The 25,729-nt window shown below is 43.2% G+C and overlaps 1 protein-coding gene across 3 annotated transcripts in view; it reads right to left on the bottom strand.

The window, feature by feature from the left end:
* Positions 1–25,729, bottom strand: part of LOC119657413 (irregular chiasm C-roughest protein-like) — a 526,753-nt gene that overhangs the window by 283,757 nt on the left and 217,267 nt on the right. For all 3 annotated transcript variants that reach the window (XM_038064308.1, XM_038064310.1, XM_038064307.1), the window contains one exon: positions 13,200–13,214. The gene's annotated coding sequence lies outside the window, so the exon portion shown is untranslated. The remainder of the gene's footprint in view (positions 1–13,199; positions 13,215–25,729) is intronic.

A 25,729-nucleotide genomic window follows, 5' to 3' on the forward strand; every position in this document is an offset into this window, starting at 1 on the left:
AAGAGGGATATTCCGGAGAAATTAATAGCTATTATGAAAGGGACATATGATGGCACAAACTATCATGTGCTGCACCGAATCTACCAGAGTTGTGTCCTGTCACCGATATTATTTATTCTTGGTTTCAGTGACGTTCTTTATGCTACCTTGCCCGGAGGACGTAGACAATTTCAATGGATCGTAACCAGGGAGAAATTACAGTTGAACTGAAAATAAAAACCAATAACCTCAGCCTGACGGGTCATCGTACTCTCTCTATTTGCATTAATGAGCAGAGCATCGAAAGTGTGCATCAATTTGCATATCTAGGAAACCCGGTTTCACGTTTCGTGATCATCTATCTGCGACTATCGCCGGACTATGCTGGCTCAATACTATTTCAAAACAAAAGATTTTGTTGATTTTTTTCGTAAGAATATTCGGCTGCGCTTATGTATAGCTCGCAGTGTATATGCGTTGAATATACTCGATATTTCAATTCAATGTGGTACTGAAAGTTTATCACGTGCGGGGTAGTAATTTGACACGAAAGGAGCAAGTTTGACCTACTGTAACTTTTTTAGTAATAATATAATTTCCATCAAACTTTCTAGTATAGTGACTCCTAATAAAACACATTTTACAGCAAAATTTTACGGATCTGAGATGAGCTTAAGATGGATTCGCAGTAAATTAAGTACGACAATATACCATTATTAATTTTATTTGAGTGGATATTGAAACGGAGGGTATTATATACTCCTTTTACGAATTTTCGGTTGGGTAGCTTCTGAGAAAGTCCTTAAAGCAATTGACCCTTTCCGGACCCCCGCACTTCCCCCATTTGCAAGCAATGGCGAAAAAGTGTCTGCTTCGGATAGTACTCTTCAAGACCTTTTATTTAATATCTTTTCCAGAGGCTCAAATCTTTGAGCCTGAAGCTTCTAGTTGTACTAGTCCAATATAAATATGTCGCTATGTCTCGTCAAGAAAAGTCGCTCCACTGTTATTCACATAAACTTTTCAAAAAGCCAATGATCAATGGTTTATCTCAGAATCTAGAGTCCTAGGTGATAAATTTTTTGCATCGGCAGTGCTTAAGAAGGAGGTTTGCAGATCAAGATGCTGGAAATTGTACAACAGCCGTCACAGTAATTGAATTTTTGTTGACTCCATACCCGCGCTAAATAGGGTACGAATAGGCAGTATAATTAATGATTAGGCTTATTGTAATAAATCATCAAGGTGAATGAATAAGATGCAATTTCGTTGCTATGAAAAGAGGAAAAGCTTCCATTGATAGTGGCATTATCCTTGTCGAAACTCTACTACTTGTATGACTGATTTTGAAACTCAAAATTGAAAAGCTTTGACAAAACACCTTATGGTGAAAGTGTTATCACTCGAATTTAGATGGCTAGAACATGAAGCAATACCATTTTGGGAGTTAAGTTTCCTGCGGAGGAAAAGGATAACCAATTCAAAACAGAATAGTCGAGAAAATATCTAGAATTGAATTCTCACAGTATCCATGTTTTGACGTGACAAGATACTGTGAGACCCCTACAAGGAGCAAGAGAGTAAGAGAGTAGAATGAAAAGAGGGAATGGATAACGAAAGAAGTCTGCCTGCTGCACGACAATGGTAGACCTTACACGGCCAACCCCAGAAAACAACCCCTAAATTTGCTTGGATGAGACGCATCCTCCGCATTTCTCTGACCTGGCGCCCCCAATTTGCCATTTGTTCACTTACCTTAAAACGCACGTGGGCGCAAAAGGTTTTCAACTGACGAGGATGTGAAGGTGGAAGTGGGAAGAGGACGAAATACCTAGCGAGAGATAAAAAAAAATTGATCCCCAACTTTATCACCTGCATCAAGAGGGTTCGATTAATACATTCCCTTGAAGTAGAAAGCTTTAATAATCCTCAAATCCTTCCCGTTTGCAGTACATCACAATAATAAGCTGTAACGGGCCTGGTATCCTCCGTCAAAAAGATTTTTCAAAAGACAATATTAAAGGTAAACCAAAAACTTTAAGCCAGGACTTTCCTTCAACTCCATTTCGGAAATTCATGCAAATATTTCCTTTCCCAGAAATATTAAAGTAATTCCTTTGTACATCTTTTTCCCTGTACTTATTGCAAAAAGACTCAGCAAGGCTATCGTAACTGCAGATACTATAATGAAACGTATAATAAGCAAACCACCCCTCTCAATTTGATGGTCACTGAGTTCTACTGCTTTCCCCAAAAACTAACAGGAGAGTTTATGTATGTATGTAGGCTACCTACACATGTGCCTGCATGTGTACAATTTTTGCTTGACTTTCTTTTTTAATATGGCAGAATCCGCTTACCATTTCGTTTGCTTAAGGAACAAACACAAATATAGGCTCGCTACTCCGCTCTTGCTGAATATGCCAAAAGCGAAAAATGATGAAGGACGAAATGACCCATCCATGCAAAGGCACCGAAAAACACAAAGTAGAAAAAACACGCAAAATGAAACGAAAAAACAAAATACCCACTTGAAACGGAATATACAAAAACCAGCTGGCATAGAAAAAACAGGCAATGATAACCTCAATAATGACAAAAATGATAAAAGGACACTGCAATAGATGCTGAGGACGAACTATGGGGGCCATGGGGTATTTATGATAGTATAGAAAACGACAGCAGACAGCGCTAAAAGCGTCCTAAATTACGACAAATAATTGCTGAAGCAAGCAGATGTCACTTGTTCTGAGAATTTGTCATCCACCACTGCCACCACGGATGGTCGAGCGAATACCAATCCCAGGAATTACCCTCATTTGGTTTACCAGGCAAGTTAGTGCTGCCATGTCCTGCTCGCAAGTCTTAGACAGCTTAGATTTATCCTTACTACCAGTATTTGTCTAATCGTGTTCCGTGAATAGTTCGACGCTTCCTTGCGTTCTCGAGCCTGCTGAATCGTCAGTCGCCACCCCAATTGGCAACACTCCTTTCTAAATAAAATTAGTTATTATGAGGGTGGTGAAAGTGTTTTTTGTCCGCCTGTCTACTGCTCCTCGGCCATCATCGCTCCATATAATCTCACTGTTCTTTTCTCCTCGTTGTCTTCTATAATTACTTTTGTTTCCATCTCCCTATACCTCGTTTCCAACGAGATCGGTTTATGAAGACGAAACGAAACAACCCCCGAAAACATCACAACATCTTTCCGTATAGAAAGGATACTCTCGAGAAGTAGGGAAAAGTCCAGTCCTACTTTTGAAAATGATTTTCCAAAGGACCACTGGACCTTCATCCTGTTCGGAATATCCATAGGTCGTTTATTGTCGTCCGTTCCTACCGCCGGAGTGCCACCCACGTACAGGCACCCGAACGTGGTTGAGTCTAGTGACGGGACCGAGAGCATAGTGAACGTAAAGCGTAATTTTCATTCAAGGGATCCGGAAGCTTGTTCTGTGGTACTAGCCAGAGCACTATGATGAATTTTGTAGATTGCCTGTAGTGTGTTTTAAATTAAAATTGTCTGGGCGGCGCTCCGCAGATTGTCGGGGATTGCAATGAACAAACGCAGCACATTTTCTTGGTGTTAATTAATTTTTTAGTCATGAACCACACGCCCTCGAGCATACGCTTAAAGGATATTTCTACGGTTCGAGCACGGAATCAAGGCAGGGATTATGATTACAGAGATAACAATAATGACAATGACGGCAACGATGATTTTTATGTCCCTTGCCCTTACCATTAATGCGAAATAAATATGAAAAAAGTTGCAGAATTGCAGGAAATTTTTAAATGATAGTTCTAGTATTTTCAGATAGAGATTTTAACGTATTTGCTCATTCCTGTTGCTGTATATCGAGACCTAGTGTATATATATTTATGACGCAAGCCGTCTGGTATTGTGAGTTGCATGCTGTCTTGTCTGTTGTTTGACATACTGGAAGACGGTCTGGAGATATTGCTGATGCGTTCTCGCAACTTTACCAACCCAATATAGTTCGCTTTCAACCCAGCCAACACTGAGCATTAGTTTTCCTGTTGACATGCATCTTCATAGTTCCCTTAGTTTGCAGGCTATATATTATTTACCAAATCAAAACAAGAAATATGAAGATTAGAAAGGTGATCCTGTAGAATATATTTGCACTTTAAAATAGTTAACAGGGTAGGATGTGCACTTTCCATGAAGTTCCGAGAAAGAAAGTTAAGACCAAATTGTTGATTCCTTTGCAGGCTGTAAAGTCCTGAATGGGTGTCACCTTTGTGGGTTATGCTGGTGCTATATATCTACATATTATAATATTATAATATTTACAACAATCAAAATATTCCTCTTACAATATTATTTTCATTAGGAAAGTTAGGAAGCACCATACAATACACAGTTCAAACGGGCTTAAAAGTTTAATATTAACTTCAACTCTTTTCCACTGATTACATATCGCATTCACTTGTTCGATAGTTGCACTTTCACCCTTGTTATCTTCTGTTATCTTAACATTTGTCTTATCTGATAGCGGAGTGGACTCATCAGAATTGGGACCACCATTTCTCTCGGTAGTAAGCTTGGTCTAAGCGGAGTTGAGACCCAGCTATGGGCAGCGCCGGTAATATGACTATGCTACCGAAGGCGGTCCCTTAATCACTCTCCCAGACAGGTTCGAATGTGTTCCCAACGTAATGCCAGTGATCAAGGGTGAGGTTCTTTACCGCTATAGCCACGCGACGGTATTTATTGTCTCTGGTGGCTTTGCTGCACTATTGAGGCTGACAAGGTGAAAAAAATCACACCCTTGGTGAACGCCGTTGGAGAAACAGAGCATTTCAAACATTGCCCTGGGCTGATAAATTAAAGCACAGTCTCATTGAGAATTAAATACCAAAAGAAATAAAACGGAATAGAAGCTGTGCTGGTGCCCTACACTCTGCAAGGAAGTAAACTGGAAGCATATATACATACGAATTAATCGGGTTCTAGATGTCGTCACACTGTATACCAGATAAGTTTGTGTAGAATACTGTCAAGGACGTTCTTGCATATCCAGGAATGCAATTCACAGAGGCTGATATTTCACACATGCGACGTATATTGTGTCAATAGTTCTTCAGTTGTTGATAATCCCAGATTGGTTCAAGGTATTTTCAGCAAAGTTGCTACTAACAGAGCCTTCGTTCGACTGCGATCAGAATATTCCGCGGGACTGCTTTTTATCTTCCAGTTTGCAACGGTTATGCCGTTTTATCAATTAAATAATATTCGATCCTTCGCAGAACTAATTATCTGATGGCTCCTAGGGAAGCTTGGAAAGAAGCGGTTAAGCATTAGCGGTGTTTATGTGTTGAGCGACATCCAGTTGATGGACGCTTTCGATATTCTGCCCACTAATGCAGATCAGGAGAGTGTAATGATCCGTCAGACCAAGAACGTTGGTTTTGTTGGTATTTATGTTAAGTCCAATTCTACTCTCATCTCTTTAAAAAATGTAGTGGCATTTGGCCCAGGTCCATGAACTGGATGCCACCAGCGTAGTCGATATGTTCAAGGAGGATATCCCCCTCCGGCCAAGGCAGCGTCATCGATAACAACAATATCAGTGACAAGATGCAAACCGGACGAAATACTATTTGAATCCCAAATTTCTCTGAGATTTTACATCAATTCAGCATGTGACATTTTATACCATCGGATGTCGAAAGCTTTATCGAAACCAGTTAAGAGCAGATGGGGCGACGATTTAACTCCGCGCACTGTTACAAAATTATCTGTGTGGTGATGACGTGGTCAATGCCGGCGGATCTGGAGCGGAAACCGACCTGCTTTCTGTTCACCAAGATTTTCAGATGATCCTTGCGACGGTAGGAAGCACCCAGATGCTCCCCCATTCCCAACTGTCGCATGATAATCCCATTCTTCCATTCTCTGGCGATGATCTAAGAAGTTCCTTACGAGCGGAAGTAGCAGCTTAATGGGGTCGGTCGTCAAAAGTTCTGTTTTATTCAGACTTAGTCTGACTCCGTGTTGCATTAGGCGGTCATTCCCCTATTGGATAAGTTTTTCGAGATAAGCTTTATTATGAGATGTCACGGTAGCATCAGTTTCATGCAGCAGAGTGAAGGGTGCTGGACACTGTATGTCTCGTGTTGCAGTGTCCATAGATAAAACAAAGAGGAGCAGTGAGAGGGCGCTTTCTTAATGAGCACTGACAGAGACACGAAGCAGTTTAGATATACTCGCCGCACTTTGATATTTACATTTAGATTCGCGGTAGAGCGATTCAACCCAGGGAATGAGCTCCTCTGGGACTTAGCGTTACTACAGAGCATACCAGATGAGCTTATTCGTATACGGCCGAATGCCTTCTCTAAATCCAAAAATACAATGTAGAAAACCTAAGTCTGGCTTTTCTCAGTAGTTGGACAGCATGTATTGCATCAGCAGTTCCGCAGATCTTGGCAAACCCGGCTTGATTCATTGTTAATTGAACATAGTCAAAAATTCGTTGCAAAATCGTTATAGTATCAAGGTATTAGCAACCGAATCGGACAATCATTTGAACATTCTGTTGGACTCCCTTTCTTCTTCCATTTGGGAACGGTAATACTTCTTTGCCTTGCCTTGTTTTACCCACCTCAATAAACCGATTGAAGAACTCACTGAGTTGGATTGCTGGGTACCAGCTCCCCACTTTTCAGAGTTCAGTTGTAATGTCGGCAGCTCCTGGAACTTTCGTCAAATTCATTCACTTGTTTCCCTGACTTCTGTGGTGGTGAAGCTCCTTAGGATTTCCCGGAAGTACGCAGCTCTTCGAATATGGATTGATTTGGAGGCCACAATCAGAACCCCACCGTGACTGGCACAGCGGTGCTGCTTGCACTGAGTGCAGGCTCAGCATTCTAACCAGTGGATGCGAGGACTATCCAATACCTCTGCCACAACTAGGACTAACTCAACTCAACCCTTTAGCCCACAACCAGGCCGAGAATACATCCTCCAAAGATTCTCCTCCCCTATGATCTTTGAGGTTACAGCATTAATACTAATATACTAACTAAGGAGTACAGCGCCGAGTTGAATCCATGCTTGAGGTCCCAAGGACTCTACTTGAAATGTAGATATAAGCACAACTACCATCATCATCATCATCAACGGCGCAACAACCGGTATCCGGTCTAGGCCTGCCTTAATAAGGAACTCCAGACATCCCGGTTTTGCGCCGAGGTCCACCAATTCGATATCCCTAAAAGCTGTCTCGCGGCCTAACCTACGCCATCGCTCCATCTTAGGCAGGGTCTGCCTCGTCTTCTTTTTCTACCATAGATATTGCCCTATTGCCCTTATAGACTTTCCAGGTGGGATCATCCTTATCCATACGGATTAAGTGACCCGCCCACCGTAACCTATTGAGCCGGATTTTATCCACAACCGGACGGTCATGGTATCGCTCATAGATTTCGTCATTGTGTAGGCTACGGAATCGTCCATCCTCATGTAGGGGGCCAAAGATTCTTCGGAGGATTCTTCTCTCGAACGCGGCCAAGAGTTCGCAATTGTTCTTGCTAAGAACCCAAGTTTCCGAGGAATACATGAGGACTAGCAAGATCATAGTCTTGTACAGTAAAAACTTTGACCCTATGGTGAGACGTTTCGAGCGGAACAGTCTTTGTAAGCTAAAATAGGCTCTGTTGGCTGACAACAACCGTGCGCGGATTTCATCATCGTAGTTGTTATCGGTTGTGATTTTCGACCCTAGATAGGAGAAATTGTCAACGGTCTCAAAGTTATATTCTCATATCCATATTCTTCTTCGTGTTTGTGTTTGACCAGTGCGCTTTGATGTTGTTGGTTGATTTGTCTTCGGTGCTGACGTTGCCACCATATATTTTGTCTTGCCTTCATTGATGTGCAGCCCAAGATCTCGCGCCAATCACCGCCTGCTCGATCTGGATGGAGGCAGTTTGTACGTCTCGGCTGGTTCTTCCCATGATGTCGATATCGTCAGCATAGGCCAGTAGTTGGGTGGACTTGAAGAGGATCGTACCTCTGGCATTTACCTCAGCATCGCGGATCACTTTCTCGAGGGCCAGGTTAAAGAGGACGCATGATAGCGCATCCCCTTGTCGTAGACCGTTGTTGATGTCGAATGGTCTTGAGAGTGATCCTGCTGCTTTTATTTGGCCTCGCACATTGCTCAGGGTCAGCCTAGTCAGTCTTATTAATTTCGTCGGGATACCGGATTCTCTCATGGCCGTGTACAGTTTTACCCTGGCGGCTTTAAAGTCGATGAACAGATGGTGCAACTGTTGTCCATATTCCAACAGTTTTTCCATCGCTTGCTACAGAGAGAAAATCTGATCTGTTGCTAATTTGCCTGGAGTGAAGCCTCTTTGGTATGGGCCAATGATGTTCTGGGCGTATGGGGCTATCCGGCCTAGCAAGATAATGGAGAATATCTTAGAGATGGTACTCAGCAACGTGATACCTCTATAATTGCTGCACTGTGTGATATCTCCCTTTTTATGTATGAGACAGATAATGCCTCGTTGCCAATCGTCAGGCATTGATTCGCTGTCCCATACCTTGAGCACAAGTTGATGAAACACTTGGTGTAACTGGTCGCCTCCATATTTAACCAATTCGGCTGTAATTCCATCGGCTCCTGGCGACTTATGATTTTTTAGCCGATGAATTGCACGGACTGTTTCTCCTAAAGTTGGTGGTAGCAGTATTTGTCCGTCGTCTTCAGTTGGCGGGACCTCCAACTCGCCGATGTTCTGGTTGTTCAGTAGCTCATCAAAGTACTCAACCCATCGCTCCAATATGCCCATTCTGTCGGAAATCAGATTTCCCTCTTTGTTTCGGCGGGGTGAGCATCCAGGTGTATAAGGCTTCATTCTGCTGAATTGTTGGTAAAACTTGCGCGCCTGGTGCGGTTGCTCCCTGTACTTTTCTAGTTCACAGACTTGTTGGTTATCCCAGGCTTCCTTTTTCCCTCTGTGAAGTCGCTTCTCCGCTCGACGGAGTTCGTGATAAGTCTCTGCGCGTGCCCGCGTTCTTTGAGAATGCAACATTACTCGGTATGCATCATTCTTCCGTTCCGTTGCTAGTTTACATTCATCGTCAAACCAGCCGTTCCGGCTCCTTTTGCGACTGAGGCCAAGTATGTTTGTGGCCGTATCCATGATAACGTTCTTCAGGTGATTGTGAAGATCATTTGTTGATGCTTGATCTTCAGGTCCTCTGTTGACTGCGGTTACTGCGGCATCCATTTCCCTCTTACAGGTGTCGCGGAGGGTTGTGTTGTGGATGGCTTCAGTGTTCACTCTCACCTGATTGTCAGAGGGGATTCTAGGTGGTATTATTATTCGAGCTCGGAGCACCATGCCAACGAGATAGTGATCCGAGTCTATATTGGCCCCCCTATATGTTCTGACATTCCTCAAGGCTGAGAGGTGGTGGCGTACGATCAACACGTGGTCAATTTGGTTTAAAGTGGCCCCGTCTGGAGAGGCCCACGTATGTTTGTGAACCACTTTCCGCGCAAACCAGTTACTTCCAACAACCATTTCGTGTGACTCTGCTAATTGAGTAGTCCGCAGTCCGTTATCATTTGGTTTTTCGTGTAAGCTATGGGAGCCAAAGTATCGCCTGAATACGGGCTCCTTCCCTACTTGGCTGTTAAAATCCCCAAGTATGATTTTGATATCATATCTGGGACAGGCTTCGAGGGTTCGTTCTACTGCCTCGTAGAAGGTATCCTTCTCCGACTCTGCACTCTGCTCTGTAGGGGCGTGAACGATTATGAGGCTTATATTTCTAAACTTGCCTCGCAAACGCAGAGTGCATAGCCGTCCGCTTACGTTTTCAAAGCCGATAACAGCAGGTTTCATTTTTTGGCTCACTAAGAAACCTACTCCGAGCACATGGTTTACTGGGTGACCGCTATAATATATGGTGTAGTGGCTCTTCTCCAGGAAACCGGTCCCTGTCCATCGCATCTCTTGTAATGCTGTTATATCAGCCCTATATTGGGACAGGGTATCGGCTAGCTGCTCATCAGCTTCATCTCTGTACAGGGAGCGCACGTTCCATGAGAAAATGCGCAAATCGTTATTCCGTTGTCGTTGCCGGGTCCGTCGTTTTAAAATCCGTCCTGTCCGAGGCTCCTGTTGTGGCTTCGTAACAAGTTGTTTTCCGTGTAGGGTTGTCAGTCCTACCCAACTCCCAACCTGGAGGACCAGTTGGTACAATTTGTCCCGTTTTTAGGCGCGGGAGACTCGCCTTCATCCTTCTCCGTCTGCAGCTTTTCGTTAAGAAAGAGCTCCCAGCGGTCACCACGTGGAGGTGGAGATAGGGTTTGGTAGTAGAACTGTTGGTGTTGGTTCAGCAGGCATTTCCCAGGTTTTATGCTCCATCGTGGGTATCAATCCACCTTTCGCCCCGGGACCTATACTACCCTTTGACCACAGCTACCATGAAACCTCCAATAAGAGACAAGCGCAAATAATCAGGCTGAGAACACATGCCTCAGGAATTCTTCTAAGGGCTATCCCGATAGCCATGATGCCAGATAGTCTCTGATGAGGCTTCGTAGCCATTTAAAATAATTCCCCGTACAGACTCGAGTCTAATAGCCCATGGCCTTAAAGCATTTGCCTACTGCACCACAACCATCAGCTCAATGGGAATACAGCATTCCCCGGTGCTACTGCATGGAGTTTCTCTTCGGGCACTTGGTGTTGATTCAGGCGGTACGGTTGCTACCCCGTCTACCTCCTCGCACTTCTGATCCAGATGTCGGTAGTTCTTATAGAAGTGGAGGATAAGGAAATTGAAATCTACTGCAAATATTCATGCCATCTGTCAATTGCGGCTCTTTGGTCAGTAGGTAGATGCCGTTATTGTTATTAACTCAACAGAAACGTTCAACATCTTTTGTATGCTAGTCTCGGCTTTTGGCAAGTCAATAGAGTCTCTTTGTAATGGGCTGTTTCGGTAACAGCAATCATTTTCTTCACTTCTCGCTGGGCACTCTTGCGTAAAGTATCCGATGTTCTATTAACAAGAAACTTACACGAGAGACTAGTTGAAATGAATAGACGCATATACAAATATTTCGGAAAATACTTGTTCTCTTCGTCAGTGCTACATGTTACGGGGTTACAGGGGAAACGTTGCTTCTCCCAAATCTTCATCTGCATATTATCCTTTCAAAGTCTAGAGGTCCAAAGGTTGATGACCATGTAAGATGCAGCGGCCATTTTACGAGTCGTGTTCTTAACTTGATTTCACGTTTCTTCGAAATAAGTAATGATTCGAAATCAAGCAAGTGGGATCGCTTCATTCCTTTTCTCATGAAATCCCCACCATTAAATTCTTAACGGGCCAGTGCGGTCCTTCATGACGTTTTCTAGGTTGAACGACCCACAACGAAGTATTCAACAGTCGATGTCATGATGAGATAGTCTCATAGGCAACGACTTTGAAGAGAGATGAGGCTGTCGTTTAATAAACTATGTATTGAGAAGTACCAGGTCATGATTGTTCGGGAAATCAACTATACACTCGTCATCCTTATTACGAGCTACAACCCTTTACCCGCATATCGCCAACTCCCATATACCTTTGAAGTCGCCATTAAAATTGTCCACAATGATGATATAGTCATAGACAGGCATGTTACAGGTTCTCATGCCCAATACTTGGCACAAGGTGTCTTTTTCAGACTAATTTGTGGTGCTTATCCGGCGGAAAAGTCCGGCTCTCCTACTGTCGAGCGGAAACTGAATCATGCGGTCAATGTTGAACTTGGGGAGCAGCAGCTTTCCAACCCTGCGTGGTGGACGCAACATGCAAGCGAACGTAAACGACCATCAGATAGCGATCCCTTTCGAGCCCTTTTGTTACGCACATCCTGAGGATAATTCCTATATCTACTACTGACCACAAAGTGGCCGATCCGATTATTCGTGCGGTGTCGGACAGTTGAAACCTAACTGACCTTATGGTAGGCTCTGTGCTCGAACTATATGCCACCAATGACGAGGCGTTGCAATGTACAGAAATGAGTGGAAGCTTCTTGGGAAAACCTGCAAGGAAGCATATTTCATATATTCGCCAATGATCCGACATAGGTGAAGTTGACGCTCTATACCCCATTTAGGGGATAATGACAACCATACATATATATCTCCAGTCCTAGTTCGCAGAAGACTATTTCAGAAAAGTCATATTTGACTAAACCCAGGAATGATAGAAAGGTATGGCACTCCGAGAATAATAGTCATAGCATTAATAAGTTGAGGGTAATTCTAAGTCAGGCTAGTAGAAAGAAAATTGAGGCCCTGGGAAAAATTAAGTGAACCCCTCAGAAATTGCACAATCAACGGTTCTGGACCCGGGGGGAATTACTCCCTTCCTATCACCATCTTTACGGGCCTGGTCTTAATAAACCGATGTGCAAGCGTATGTGAAAGGACACTTTGCGAGGCTGCACTTTGGTGTGGGATCTGCGGCCATATATGGGCAATATTACTCTCCTGAAAAAAGTCAACGCGGGTGTCGCCTCCTCAGCCGGGTTCCTTTCTTCTATTACCACGATTCATTATGCACAATTGGGGTGATGGAAAGCACAGTACAGTTTTTAACTTGCCAGGGAAATTTGAAATTGTACACCCCCCTTCCATCCTTACAGCAAAATTTCTTATTATTTTCTCCTTTGAAAAATTCCATGCACAATTAGCCCTCGTTCGCTTTCAATAATTAGCTACCGACAAGATTTATGACGCCCATCACTGATTAAATTTTTCCAGGATGTTTTCGATTGCCGGTAATGAGAGCTGTATTAATATTAAACATCTTCCTTGAAGATGGAATCCTTTTAGTGCATCTTGCGGTCAGCTTATTCCTTCTATATTGTTCGAAGTAAATTTTTGACGGAGCTGAGCTATGGGAGCCAGGTAGCATACACCTGGTTACTGGGAACCATAAATTTAATGACTTCTTCAAGATTGCCTATTTATTTCATGGCTGCCTCCTATTTTAATTAAATTCTTTATGTTGCGCTTGTTGTCCTAGGCAATGAACGGCAGCAAAGTCAAGAGTGAAGGTAATCAGAATCAGAAAGAATCTCGTTCAATGCTCCTGCTCAAGACCGGCCAGGTGGTAATGAATTTCATGCACATTCTTCAGGTGGTCTTTAAATTGCAGTGGTACTCACCTGATATGAAAACACCTGAAAAGAGAAGAGAGTTGTCGCATTATTATTAGTCCATATTTTCTCAATAAAATTTATTTGGTGGAAATGTTAAACAGATTAAGAATAAAGTCCTTTTCGCTACTTCTTGTGGTGCCCAATTGTCCCAGGATTTTGTTAATAAGGGCAACAAGACGAAAAGCTGCGGTTGCTATGGAAAATTTCCTTTGAGTTTTATAAGAAACTTGTTTGACATGCACACTCCAAATGCGAGACAAAATTATGGGGAATTCCGCCCACTCGGCAACTCTCAAAAATAGATTCCTTGTCAAGGTTGAATGTTGTTTCCACTTTATTTTTCGTATTTTTCCTCGGAATAGATTGTGTGCTCTACTGCTCCGCAAAACATAAAGCTCCGGTAGCCCTCTACACCTGTCCTGGCACAGGTAACTTCTGCAGAATTAGGTGAAGTACGAGTAATGGCACCCGTTGCTGCCCAACTAAGGCTTTTCGCGGCACCCGCTCTTGGCTGCCTTGTGTTCGGTAATTATCGAGATAAGAAGGAACCTCTGTAATTTTTATTGGCGCGGGAACTACTCGATTTAGGCTGAAGATTAGACCCTAGAAGATCATCAGACAGATTACTTTATAGCCTTGGTGGAGCGCTCGTTCGCCTACTCCCTTGCGTTTCGGAACCCCGCCGTCTTTTGAATTGGCCAGAACGTAATTCTGATTCCGAACTGCTGCGGAACTATTTAAGTGGTTAATTAGGTTGATGGGCGGCATTTCCACATTAGTACGTACTCGAATGTGTATTGATACACATTTCGGGGAAGCAGTTTATTTGGAATTTGGATATCCCCACATGGCCAGGGTTTGGGCGTTCATGAGCGTGTATAAACTCATATCTACACCTAACCAAACATTTTATCGAGATAAATGTGTGAAAAGTATCCATTTCGGCGGCGTTTTGTTCCCAAGGGGTTCAGACAATGATTACCACCATCATTTATCATTTGAATGGGCGGATTTCTCACTGGCTTCCAATATGTTCTGTGAATTTGTTTGAAGGGACGTTGGCGTGCATGCTAATTTGGGAGAACTTGATATTTTTCTTTCATTCAACTTTCTTTATTAGAAGGGCTATGACAAATTGCTTTCGTTTTCTGCTGAAAACTTTCTATCAGGACTTATTACCCTCATTATTCATTACATTTCTGTCCAGATATTCCGTTTATTTCCGAATTCAAATCAAAGGAAAACGCTGGATTGAAGTCCTTTAACTAAACAGGAGGGATTCCATTCCCTCTCAAATTAACTTCGGACCCGTGCGAATCCATCACAAGACCAAGTCCACTACAATTGGTCTGTAAACATTCAATGTCATTTCTCATTAAATATATTGAGGAGCCGCCTAGTTCCAGGAACCAGGAACGTCTCTCCCCACTCGCCCCATTGAGGCTGTTCATCCTAGGGCGGGAGTCGTTTTATGTCACTTACTTAGAGTTAATTAAATTTTAAGAGTCAATTTGAATGGAGGCGCAATCACCCACGACAGGTACGAATGTAATACGAAATTTAATTAAAGCACACCCCATCAAAAATTGAAGGGGGCAGAGTCCACAGTATCAAAATGTCTCGTCTCATTTGAGCGCTCGTAGTGCAACAACTCCCAGCACGCGCATAAATCATTTTGTGGGGGTTAGTTTTTCGGTAAAAGTTTCAGTGTTTCAGTTCGTAGGCCACAAACATGAGAACAAGCCCCTTTTTCCCACTAGACCCTGAATTCGATATGGCTCCCATGAAAAATGCTGTATACGGGAGACCCCATTCTGTTAATTAGCCCGCGGTAATTCATTTTGCACAATTTAGTAGGTTAGTTCGTACATGATGCGTATTTTGAATTCCAATGGATTGGGTACGAAACAATGTGTTCGAACAATGGGTTTTGCAGGTTTAGTAATGATGAAGCTTTAATCTGGAGCATAAACTGGAAGACATCTCAATTAGCTTGAAAATAGAGTTCGCTCTTGAATGTTATGAAATCAGATATGCATACGATTCGAGGGAGGTTTTGTTACAAAAAGGGTCGAAATTGAGTAAACACAGAAACAATTGTAGAAATTTGGTATTTACTGTTTAGAAGCAGGATTTGATTCAGAAATAATAACAATTACGTTTGAACATAAATTACGAGGGTATTTTCGAACTTCATCATCCTTAACGACACAGCAACTGGTATCGGGTCTAGGACTACCGTAGTAAAGAGCTCCAGACATTCCAGTTTTTCGCCGAGATCCACCAAATCGACATCATTAAAGCTATCTGGTGTAACATCATTTCATCTGCGGGATAGACACGTCTTCCTTTTCTACCGTAGATATTGTCTCTATAGGACTTTGACCCTATGGTGAGACGTTTCGAATGGAACAGTTTCTGTGAACCGAAGTAGGCTCTGTTGGCTGCCAAAAACAAAAACCATGCGCACATTTCATTGTCGTTGCTGTTATCGACCAACAGTCTCAAAGTTGTAGTCTCCCTTCTTTATTCTTCTGATTTGACAAGTGTTATTAAATGTTGGCGTTTCCTTGTTCTTCGCTGTTGACTTCACGCCATGTGGCGTCAAGATCTCGCGCCACATGCTCGATCTGAATGAGGGCAGTTTGTACACCTCGGGTTGTTGTTCCCACAATGTCAATATTGTCAGCATAGGCTAGTAAAGAGGATGGTGTCCCTAGCATTAACATCTGCATCGAGGGTCCGTTTTTCCATTCCAGGTTAAAGAGGACGCGCTTAAAGCGGCTTTTGATGTTGAATGGTCTCAAGAGTGATCCTGCTGCTTTTGTCAGACCTCGCAGATCGGTCATCCTAGTCAGTCTTATCAGTTTCTTCGGGATACCGAATATCCTCCTGGCCGTGTTCAGTTTTACCTAGTCTATGCTATGCTATCATAGGCGGCCTTGAATACGATGAAAAGATGGTGCGACTGATGTGCATATTCCAAGAGTTTTTCTATCGCTTGCTGCAGAGAAAAAATCTGATCTATTTTCGGTTTGGCTGAAGATAAGCTTCTTGGGTATGGGTCAATGATGTTCTGGGCGTATGAGGCTATCCGACCTAGCAAGATGGGGGAGAATATCTTATAGATGGTACTCAGCAATGTGATACCTCTATAATTCTTGCACTGCATGGTATCTCCCTTTTATGTACGAGACAGATAATGCCTCGTTGCCAATCGTCAGGCATTGATTCGCTGTCCCACACCTTGAGCATGATAAACCACTTGGTGTAATTGGTCGCCTCCATATCTAACCAATTCAGCTGTAATTCCATCGGCTCCTCGCGACTTATGACTTTTAAACCGATTGAATGCATGGACTGTTTCTTCTATACTTTGTGGTGGCAGCATTTGTCCGTCGTCTTCAGTTGATGAAACCTCCAACTCGCCGATATTTTGTTTGTTGGGCAGGTCATCAAAATACGCAACCCATCGCTCCAATATACCCATTCTGTCGGAAATCAAATTTCCCCCTTTGTCTCGGCAGGATGAGCATCGACAAATATAAGGCTTCACACCTTTCTGACTTGTTGACGCGCCTGGTGGGGTTGTTCCCTGTACTTTTCTAGTTCACAGACTTGTAAGTGTTCTCCTAGACTTCCTTCTCTTTCTGTGAAGTTCATGATAGGTCACTGCCCGTGCCCGCGTTCTTTGAGAGTGCAGCATTGCCTGATATGCGTCATAGTTCCGTTCCGTTGCTAGCTTACATTTATCGGCGAACTAGTCGCTTTGTTTGCGGCTGGAGACAAATATGTTTGTGGCCGCATCAATGATATTTTTCATCCCTTCCTTTTTGTCAGTTATGTCAACTTCATCTAATGCGAACATCTATCTCTAAAATGACCCTGATGAGGCCGTAATCATACTCTTCCAACACCCAAGTTGAGGACAATTAACAAAACTTATCTCATTGAAGGAAATTGCCTATTTTTATTGCGTTAATGATAAGAATGGTAACTTGCTTAACAGCTGTTGAGCTGTGGACAGAAAATGGAAATATTATAGTGGATCCCACCAGAAAAATTTGCTCATCTGCTTCGACTAGTCCAACGAATAGATTGAAACGAAAAGACCCAGCGATAACGCATACATTAGCGATATCTGCCGCTCTACAAGCAACCATTAAGTGCAAGTTAATTGGCAAGATGATATAATCATAGCGTACCCGGTGAGCTGAGTCGTAATAATACACTCAAAATAACCCCCGCTTCCCGGAAAAGGCGACTTCAAAATAAAAAAATTGTGGGCTAGCAGCCTTGCAATTTGGAATCCTTTCTACTACCGAAATGGCAATCAGCTCCAATGACGACCATTTATAGCTATCGAAAAAGTATAGACGCACTTTCCTCGACAATTATATCGAAAGTCCCAGTGTGGAAGGTTTTTAAGGTTTTGCTGAAAACCCACACCCGCAAAAACAACGTACTCCTGGGGTCCGGCATTGGTATCATGTCAAAGCCTCCTTTCCGTTAAATAGTTATCGACAATAGCAGCGAGGTAGATGCGAACATGAATCCCATCCACGGCTTCCCGTATTAATCTCTAATTGGCCGAACTAAACGTATCTCTCACGTTCAGTGTTACCACCATCGCGTTCTCGCCGATTCAGTTTAAGTCAATTTTATGGCTTCCCCCCTAAGAACTATTCTCTTTCGCTCCGATGGATGGCAAGCTTGAAGTTCTTGCGGTTCCCTTGTAAATATGTTTTGTTTTGTCCCTAATCGCTTAGACTTATTGTTCTCTGAGCCGCTGATATAGCTCGATGGCAGACTGATCGAACACTTGCCCATTCACCGTTTCACCAGTAGTGGATCCTCTACTAGGTAATGGCGATCTTCGAGGCATGAACGCGTCAGATGCCTTGGTGACTTATTGTCACATGGAGAGGTTTCTCCATGGGATCGCCTGCTTTAGTAGGTTGGCCTAGCCACTTTTCCAAGAATCTAGCCACACTTCCAGGAATGTTGCCACATTCAAGGCTTTTTCTTCCCGGTAATGTTTCTGCCTCCTTGGTTTGCTGTTGTTGTAGTCCTCGCAAATGTGCCAGTGCTGCGCTAACAAGTGTCAGGTCTACGGTTGAGAAAGACCTCTTTTGCGAAAGTTGCTTGCATCAGCTAAATCAAAAGTCTCTAATAGACTTTGGCCCCTTCCGCTACTCTCACTGCTTCCCAACTCGAGGGCCCAAGCGTTGAAATCAGTGGCATTCATCTAGTCACCTTTGGAACTCGTCCCCTTGCGTCAAGAATAAGGTCGTCTAACATGTCTTCAAATTCTGACAATGTGAGACTGAATTTTGCGTAGTAGTTGAACACGTATACACCGGTCCCTATTGTACCCCTGACAATATGGGCTTTCTCCCCACAGCTTTAACATTGACCGGATCGATCAATGCCGCTGGTGTGTCCTTTCGTGAAATATCCAAACATGAGGCACTTGAAGCACCTGAAATTTGTTCTCGCAGAGGGCAAACAACCCGTCCGATTCGAACCTTTCTGCCAACAATAAATTCTGCGCTGCTTGTGAACTGTGAACTGTGACATTCGTCCCAAGGGAGTTCTTCACTTGTGTACGAAAGCTGTCGGCTTGGCCCAATATGATTTTTTTCAGTTTAAACGAATTTTGCTAAGATTACCACCCAAATCTTCGAGGATGGAGTCAGAGCTGACCTTTTTTGAATCTCCGCGTACGACAAATTGCCGTTACTAGAGATAACAATTGCCTCTGGGCGTTATCGACAGGTTTCCTTCGATTGCTGATGCTTGCACTTGGAGTCCGGGTTTTCAACTTTCTTTACTTTTAGTTATGTTCTTTGGAATTGCTAGAATACTTTGTTCCTCTTAGGTACCTGCTGATTCCCTAGAAGATCACCGTCTTTTCCCTGAATTCTTTTCGTCGGTGGCAGATCGCTAGCACTATGTCACCTGGGATATAGTTGCAATGGCAGGTTTCGGCTTTTCCTTCGGACCTAAGGTAGACTGAGAATACTACTAGTCTTGGTAAACCTAACAACAGTGAACTGTTTGAATGTTTTTGTAACTTTCTTCGGTTTGCCTTCGGCGGCACACCGTTCCAAAACAGGTGCCTCGCTTCACAGTCCATTGAGAGTGCTCAGAGTTGCAAAGGTACTTCGTCAGAAATCACGTAGCCCGACAGCATTGGACGTAATAGCGTATGTAATGTAGAGGTCTAGACGAAATAAGTGCTTCAGTGCATTCAGGGCATCACCTGGTAGGGCTTCAGAGTCCCAGTAGCATCTGCATCCACGGTTCCTTGCATCTTATTAAGCTTGGTCCAATTGGATTTCTTGCTCAGCACCGAGCACCATCAACAAAACCATACGTGAAAAGGGGGAAACCCACAGTTGCATATACCCAGAAAACTGTCTTTGGACGGAAACTTCATTTACTTGAAAAGACCATCTTGCAGGTTTAGAAGGCCTCCTAAGCTACTTAGTCTCCAATTTAGCTTAAAATCCATTCATAAAGTCAGTTGAGTTAGACCATATTTTAGGAGTTATTTTCTAAATGTGCGTAAGAAAAGAGGTACTGGCATCGACTTCGAAATCATTTGCTGATTGCATGCCTTCGCTTGAAAATCGCAGCGGCGTCTACTCCCAGACGAGCAGAGCGTCGACTACTATATTCAAGACAAGCCATCTCTGCGATCTGGCTGTCGACTAGTAAGGGAAAAACCTTCTTGTTGCGCGAAAAATACCAACTGTAAAAAACCGGACCGACAATATTGAGGAGCACACTCTGGCGCGGCTGAAACTGTCGGCTACATGTCAATAGGACGTCAAAGGAACTGGCTGGTTACCGAAATGCAGGAGAAGGGATTGAGGACCATAAGAGCTGGGAACTTTGTTGAATGCTGTTAGTGAGTCTGTGTGCGATCCGTGGAGGGGTACGACGAATCCACCATTGCGTTGGTCAAGAACACGGAAGCTGCGCAAATAATAACGATTCCGCTTCCTTGGGTGTTAACCATCCTGGCAAGCAGCCCTTTACCGAGTATATCAACTGTGCATCAACTAACATCTGAAGTCACCGTACCCTGTAAGTACTCTTTAAGCAAAACTGATATCATTTTCGCCCCAATTGCTGCAATGACCATTCTGAGGTATAGGGTTATCTATAGGTCAGTTGTAACCGTTGTAATCTTGTATGCTTTTGCGCGCATCTGGACAATCTAGAGTCAACGACTGTTGTAGTAGTAGATTAGACCATTCGCAGTCTTCACCACAGCGTCAACTGCACCCATCGAGCCAAAAGCACTTGCTCAGTCCATTGGGCTGCTTTATATTCTTATGCCACGGAACAAAGAGGAGGATGAGTTATCTTTTCGTTATCCCACCAAACTACGGGATATTGTCGCTGCGTGCAAACGCTTAATGGCTTCTTGGCTGTTAGTTAGAATGACGGTATTGCACTTTGAGTTCGAAATATGTCCTAGCCATTCACAAGTCTGCCGTAGGCGCCACCTCCGCTTTGAAATACACTTGAAAATCAAGGAAGACCATATGACTCGACTACACTATGCGTATCTCAAAACACTCGCACTAAGGCTCCTGTGATAACTTTTAATCCGTTGGTTAAGAATACTGTTATCCTTACAACATCTTACCGATTTTCCAATCTGCCTCGTATTTAATGCGGAAGTCCAGACGGAATAAGTGCTAGAGTACGTTGAGGGCATCTCTTGCAGAACTTCAGAGCCCCAGTAACGTCTGCATATGCGGTTCCTTGGATCTTATTAAGTTTCCATCCATGATTGGTTTGACCAGAAATGTCATTCAGGGAATGGTCGAATGTAATAGGGGCCCTACTTGTAAAACGAGCATTTCAACGTGGTTATCAACCGCATAACATCTAGTAAAGTTCTACCTCAAGTACATGAAATCTGAACTCAACGATATCCATGAAGAAGTGTTTAGTGTATGTTTATTATTATTCTGTTAAGCGAAAGTCGCACCGCGTCCTTGAAGAACTATTGTGCCCCTTTTACTGGTTATAGTGTACCTATTGATCATAGTATCTCAAGCAGGCCTGGAACCGTCAGGAACTTTAGTATGTTCCCTACTTCCAGATGTTTCAGCTTTGCATCTGGTACTAAGTGTTCTCCCAGATGTCTCGACCTACTTTGCACAAGTGCCGCACACTGTCCCAGGACGTGCATAGAGGTTTCGTCCTCCTCCTCACAGAACCTGCAGGCAGTGTCCGTAGATATCCCTAGCTTCCCTAGGTGATGGTTTAGTCGACAATGACTAGTGAGAATTCCCACTATGATTCGGAGGTTCTTTTTGGTGAGGTTTAAGCAATCCTTTGTACGCATGGGTTCGTATCCCGCAATAAGCACCTTGGACTGCTCCATCCCTGGTAGGCCCGCCCAATATAGTTCCCTCAACCGTTTCTCTTCGTTTCTTAGATTCATAGCCATGAAACCGCTTCCGATTCCACAGAAGAGTTCTGGTCCGTCTAAAGGCATCCCTGCTCCATTCTTGGCTAGTTCATCCGCTGCCTCATTGCCTTCCAACCCAGCATGGCCTGGAACCCAAAGTATCCAGACCATGTTGGACGAGCCGAGTGTATTCAGTCTCTCAAGGCATTCCCATACCAGTTTAAAGTTCACCTGGTTGGACCTAAGTGCCTTGATCGCTGTTTGGCTATCGGTGAGAATAGCTATGTTCTGCCCCCTGTAGTTCCTTTGCAGATTAAAGGAGGCATATTTGTCTATGGCGTATATTTCCGCCTGGAATATGCTAGTGTACCTGCCCATTGGCTCAAAGTACATTTTCCTTGGACCAATGACACCGGCACCCGCTCCCTCTGCTGTGAGGGATCCGTCAGTGTACCAAGTAATCAGTTGCTGGTTTAAGCCGTATGTCGCAGCCACGCTCTCCCAGTTTGCCTTGATGTTTGTTATCATTGATGAAGGGAACAAGTGGTTCCCGTAATATCGGTATTTGCAAGAATAAATATCTACACCAACGAAAAGGAAACGACAAGTTTTTTATTATTTCAGATGTTTAATGCAGCTTTTGGAGTTTCTGGAGAGCCGCTTCCAAATCCTGGGGATAATAAATGCTTTATAGAGAGAGTAAATTTGAAGTTTGAAGGAAGTATTATATTTCTTCTTGTTACTGGTGACATTTGACATGATGTCTTGTTCAGAGGCTATGGGTCGTTTCTGTGAACTATGATGTTTTCCATAAAACACTTCGGCTATGTTGATGACAATTGCTGGCAGTTGATTCGATCGACAGAAGTCTCAGTCTCCCGGGTCATCGCGCTCTCCCGATTTGCATCAATGGGTAGAGCATCGAAGGCGTTGATGAGTTTTATATCTTGGAAACGTGGTTTCTGCCGATGGTAGGTAAGTAGGTAGGTATCGGTGGCCGCTCCGAGGAGCCCAATTAGCGCTTTGGTGTGCCGTTTTGATGCAACAAACTCCACAAACAGACCGTGACTGTTCTTATGGGAGGAGGGAGGCAGGGTCCAGCCGACGCGGATCTTCAGAGCCAGCCCGTAGCATTCACGATGGAAAGCAGCTCTCGACCTTGCGGCTAGAAATCTCTCTGAGGTCCCCAAAGAATGGTTTACGCAGTGTCCGCAGCCTGACTCTAGCCAGAGCTGGGCAATCGCAGAGAAAGTACATGAGGGTTTCCCTTCCTTCTCCGCAGCTTCGGCAACGCGAGTTGTAGGATATGCCGAGCCTAGCGACATGGTCCCCTATGGGCCAGTGCCCTGTGCAGACCACCGTAATCTTGACTGCCGATGGTAGCACCGTTTATTTTCCGAAATCTAGAAATGCAAATATCCCAATGCCAGCTTTAAGTTGAGACTATTATGTACGGCTGTATGAATCTTACTCGAACGTTCTAAGCCTTCATCAACACCTATTTGCGTCCTGTCATGAAGGTATTCTGGCTTCACACACTTTCATAAAAAGAGCTTCATCCGCACATGGGCCAGATAGCAGGCTGTCTAATGCAATGAAATCGACATTGCCAAGACGGCCAAAGGGAGGGTCACTCCAGATATACATGGAACCATGCAGTGTAGGAAGAGTACATGCAAGGTTATGAGGAAATTAGAGCTGAGGTGTATTTAAACAAATCTACAATGACTAATTTGTGTGTGCTACAAATATCAGCCACTCTCAGGAAGTAATTGAAGCAGTTAAGTTTTTACCAATGCAATCTTAGTTATTTCAGTGGACTTTCTATCAGCTAAGATATAAGATATATTCTGATCATCCCAGTTGTTTTGACGGGTACCTCTCTTCTATACAAAATCCACGAAAATTACATTCGAAGCGGGGAGAAGAGGATGCTAAGGACCGCAATAACCTTCCAAGATGTTTTAACTCGACTACCATCAATATATCTTCTCCCAACAATCCTCCCTCACCAATCAACAACGTCATCAATCAACCCAAAATGGCATCCAGGCATCAATCAACAACTGCAGCAATCAACAGGAATTAACCCTTCAGCAGATTCAGCCCCATTAAACTCATATCCTGCAGTAGTAGCTGGAGGAATGAAGAAATTAAGCAATGTTTAAGAGTTTCAATATTATAAGGGAGAAATAGATAATACTTATGCTATTTTCAATCAAGTTAAATTAAAGATGTGAAGTAGGACATATGTAGGCTCTCATTGTTTTATTGTTCTTTACGAGTATTGAAAATCAAAAAGAGTTGCACTCCTCGTCAAATAGTTTATTGATTGTTGAAGCACTAGTCCCATAAATAGAAGATTCGAAGAGGGTATGAAATAACATAGAGACAGGATACAAGATACAAATTTGAGCTGAGGAAAACGGTGGTTTTTGAAATAGAAGCAACACTACACGCGCTTACACGTGCCGCATATCAGGACTAATGTTGAAGTGGGGCTTGTCCTCTATCACTCTGATGGATGACATAATTGTGAATGATAATTCCGTTAAACGTTCGAAATGGGTTATTTTATCACACTAATATCTATCCAGCACCGAAGGACTGACGGCCGTGGAACATTACTTCGACTATATTGAAGTTTATCTAGGATCTCTAAGTGAAGCAAAAATGACTGATATAATTCAAAGTCAAGTTCAAACCGAACCATATCGTCGGTCCATTTTATGGAGTTGGCAACATATTTGTCAGTCAATAATGAGTTCCGCCGTCAATCTAATACTTCAAATGTCAATTCAGACATTTTGCTTTAACAGGTCCGCCCAGGTAGCATTTCTTTCAAGTTTACTGCGCCTCATGTAAACCCAGAGCGTCGATTGATTCTCAACAAGCAAACTTTTCTACGGATGAAAGATGAATACAGCTGTTGTCAGTGCTAAAGTGATAAATCCCTGAAAATTAAATTATTTTAATAGTCTGCTCCTCCTCCCACACTGATAAAACACACAAACCACTTTATATGCCCTCACCATCGACATTTCGATGCGCTTAAAAATGTTTTCTTTGCATTTTAACAAAGTCATTGTCACCTGTTACATAGCCCACCAGCCAATGGCATTCGTCACCCTTAATTTAGCCAGGGGAGAAACACAACAATCGAGGGTACCAGAAAAAGGAGGAATGAGCGATTCAGTTGATGTTGTTTTTCGTTAAGCGTATAAGTAAACAGAGCCGGCCTTGTATGTATTTATAACGAGCGCTCTACAAGAGGGTGCAGTTTAGAGGGTTCTGTAAAGCAAAATAATGATATTTTTCGTAAACATTCAAAAAGATGTAGAAGTCAGTGGGGCCAGGGAAAGGGAAATATCCTCAGTTTTGGAATGTTATGGTAGACGTTTGTTGAGTTATGGATTGTTATCGTGCCATCCACAAGAACTGGGGATCGATTGATTGTCATACGATTAGTGAAAGTAAAGGAAAATCGTCGCGTTCTTACAACCCTTAGCGACATGGGGAAATATCGAATTTTGAAGCGATTCTCCGTGGTATACCCATCGCTAATGTTTCTTCTGCATCTTCTAGAATGTTTTCGGTTGTATTGTTCCTTCTTCCATATGGTTTCACGATAGAAGCACACCAATTTGATATTATCGACAAAATCTTGTAAGAGGATATTAGGAAGGAAATCCTGCAAACCACTAAAGAAATCTAAGTCTTGCAATGCCTTCCATGTACGTCACAATTGCAGAATGCTAAAAAAATGCAGATTTAGTGGCAATTGGGTGGCAAGTGGGAGCATTTTGTAATATTCGAGAGGTCATGTCAATCAAACGATTCGACGAAATTATTAATGCTCCTGAAAAGGAGTTTCCATTGGAGACAACTGTAGATTAGAGAGCGGCTAACCACATATGTAGAACTCGCATTATGTGGAAGGTAGTCCACACCAGGCGCAGCATTGGTCGCTTTTTTCAACCATTTCCTCTTGGAGCAACACAGCGGACGACTCTCGTTGGGGGGAAAGACTAACTCACTTTTAAATGGAAAAGTTGTAGAAGAATTTTGAACAAGAAAAATTGAAACTTCCCTTTTTGCA

The sequence above is a fragment of the Hermetia illucens genome, chromosome 5 (genome assembly GCF_905115235.1).
Source record: "Hermetia illucens chromosome 5, iHerIll2.2.curated.20191125, whole genome shotgun sequence".
In the NCBI taxonomy this organism is placed as follows: Eukaryota; Metazoa; Arthropoda; class Insecta; order Diptera; family Stratiomyidae; genus Hermetia; species Hermetia illucens.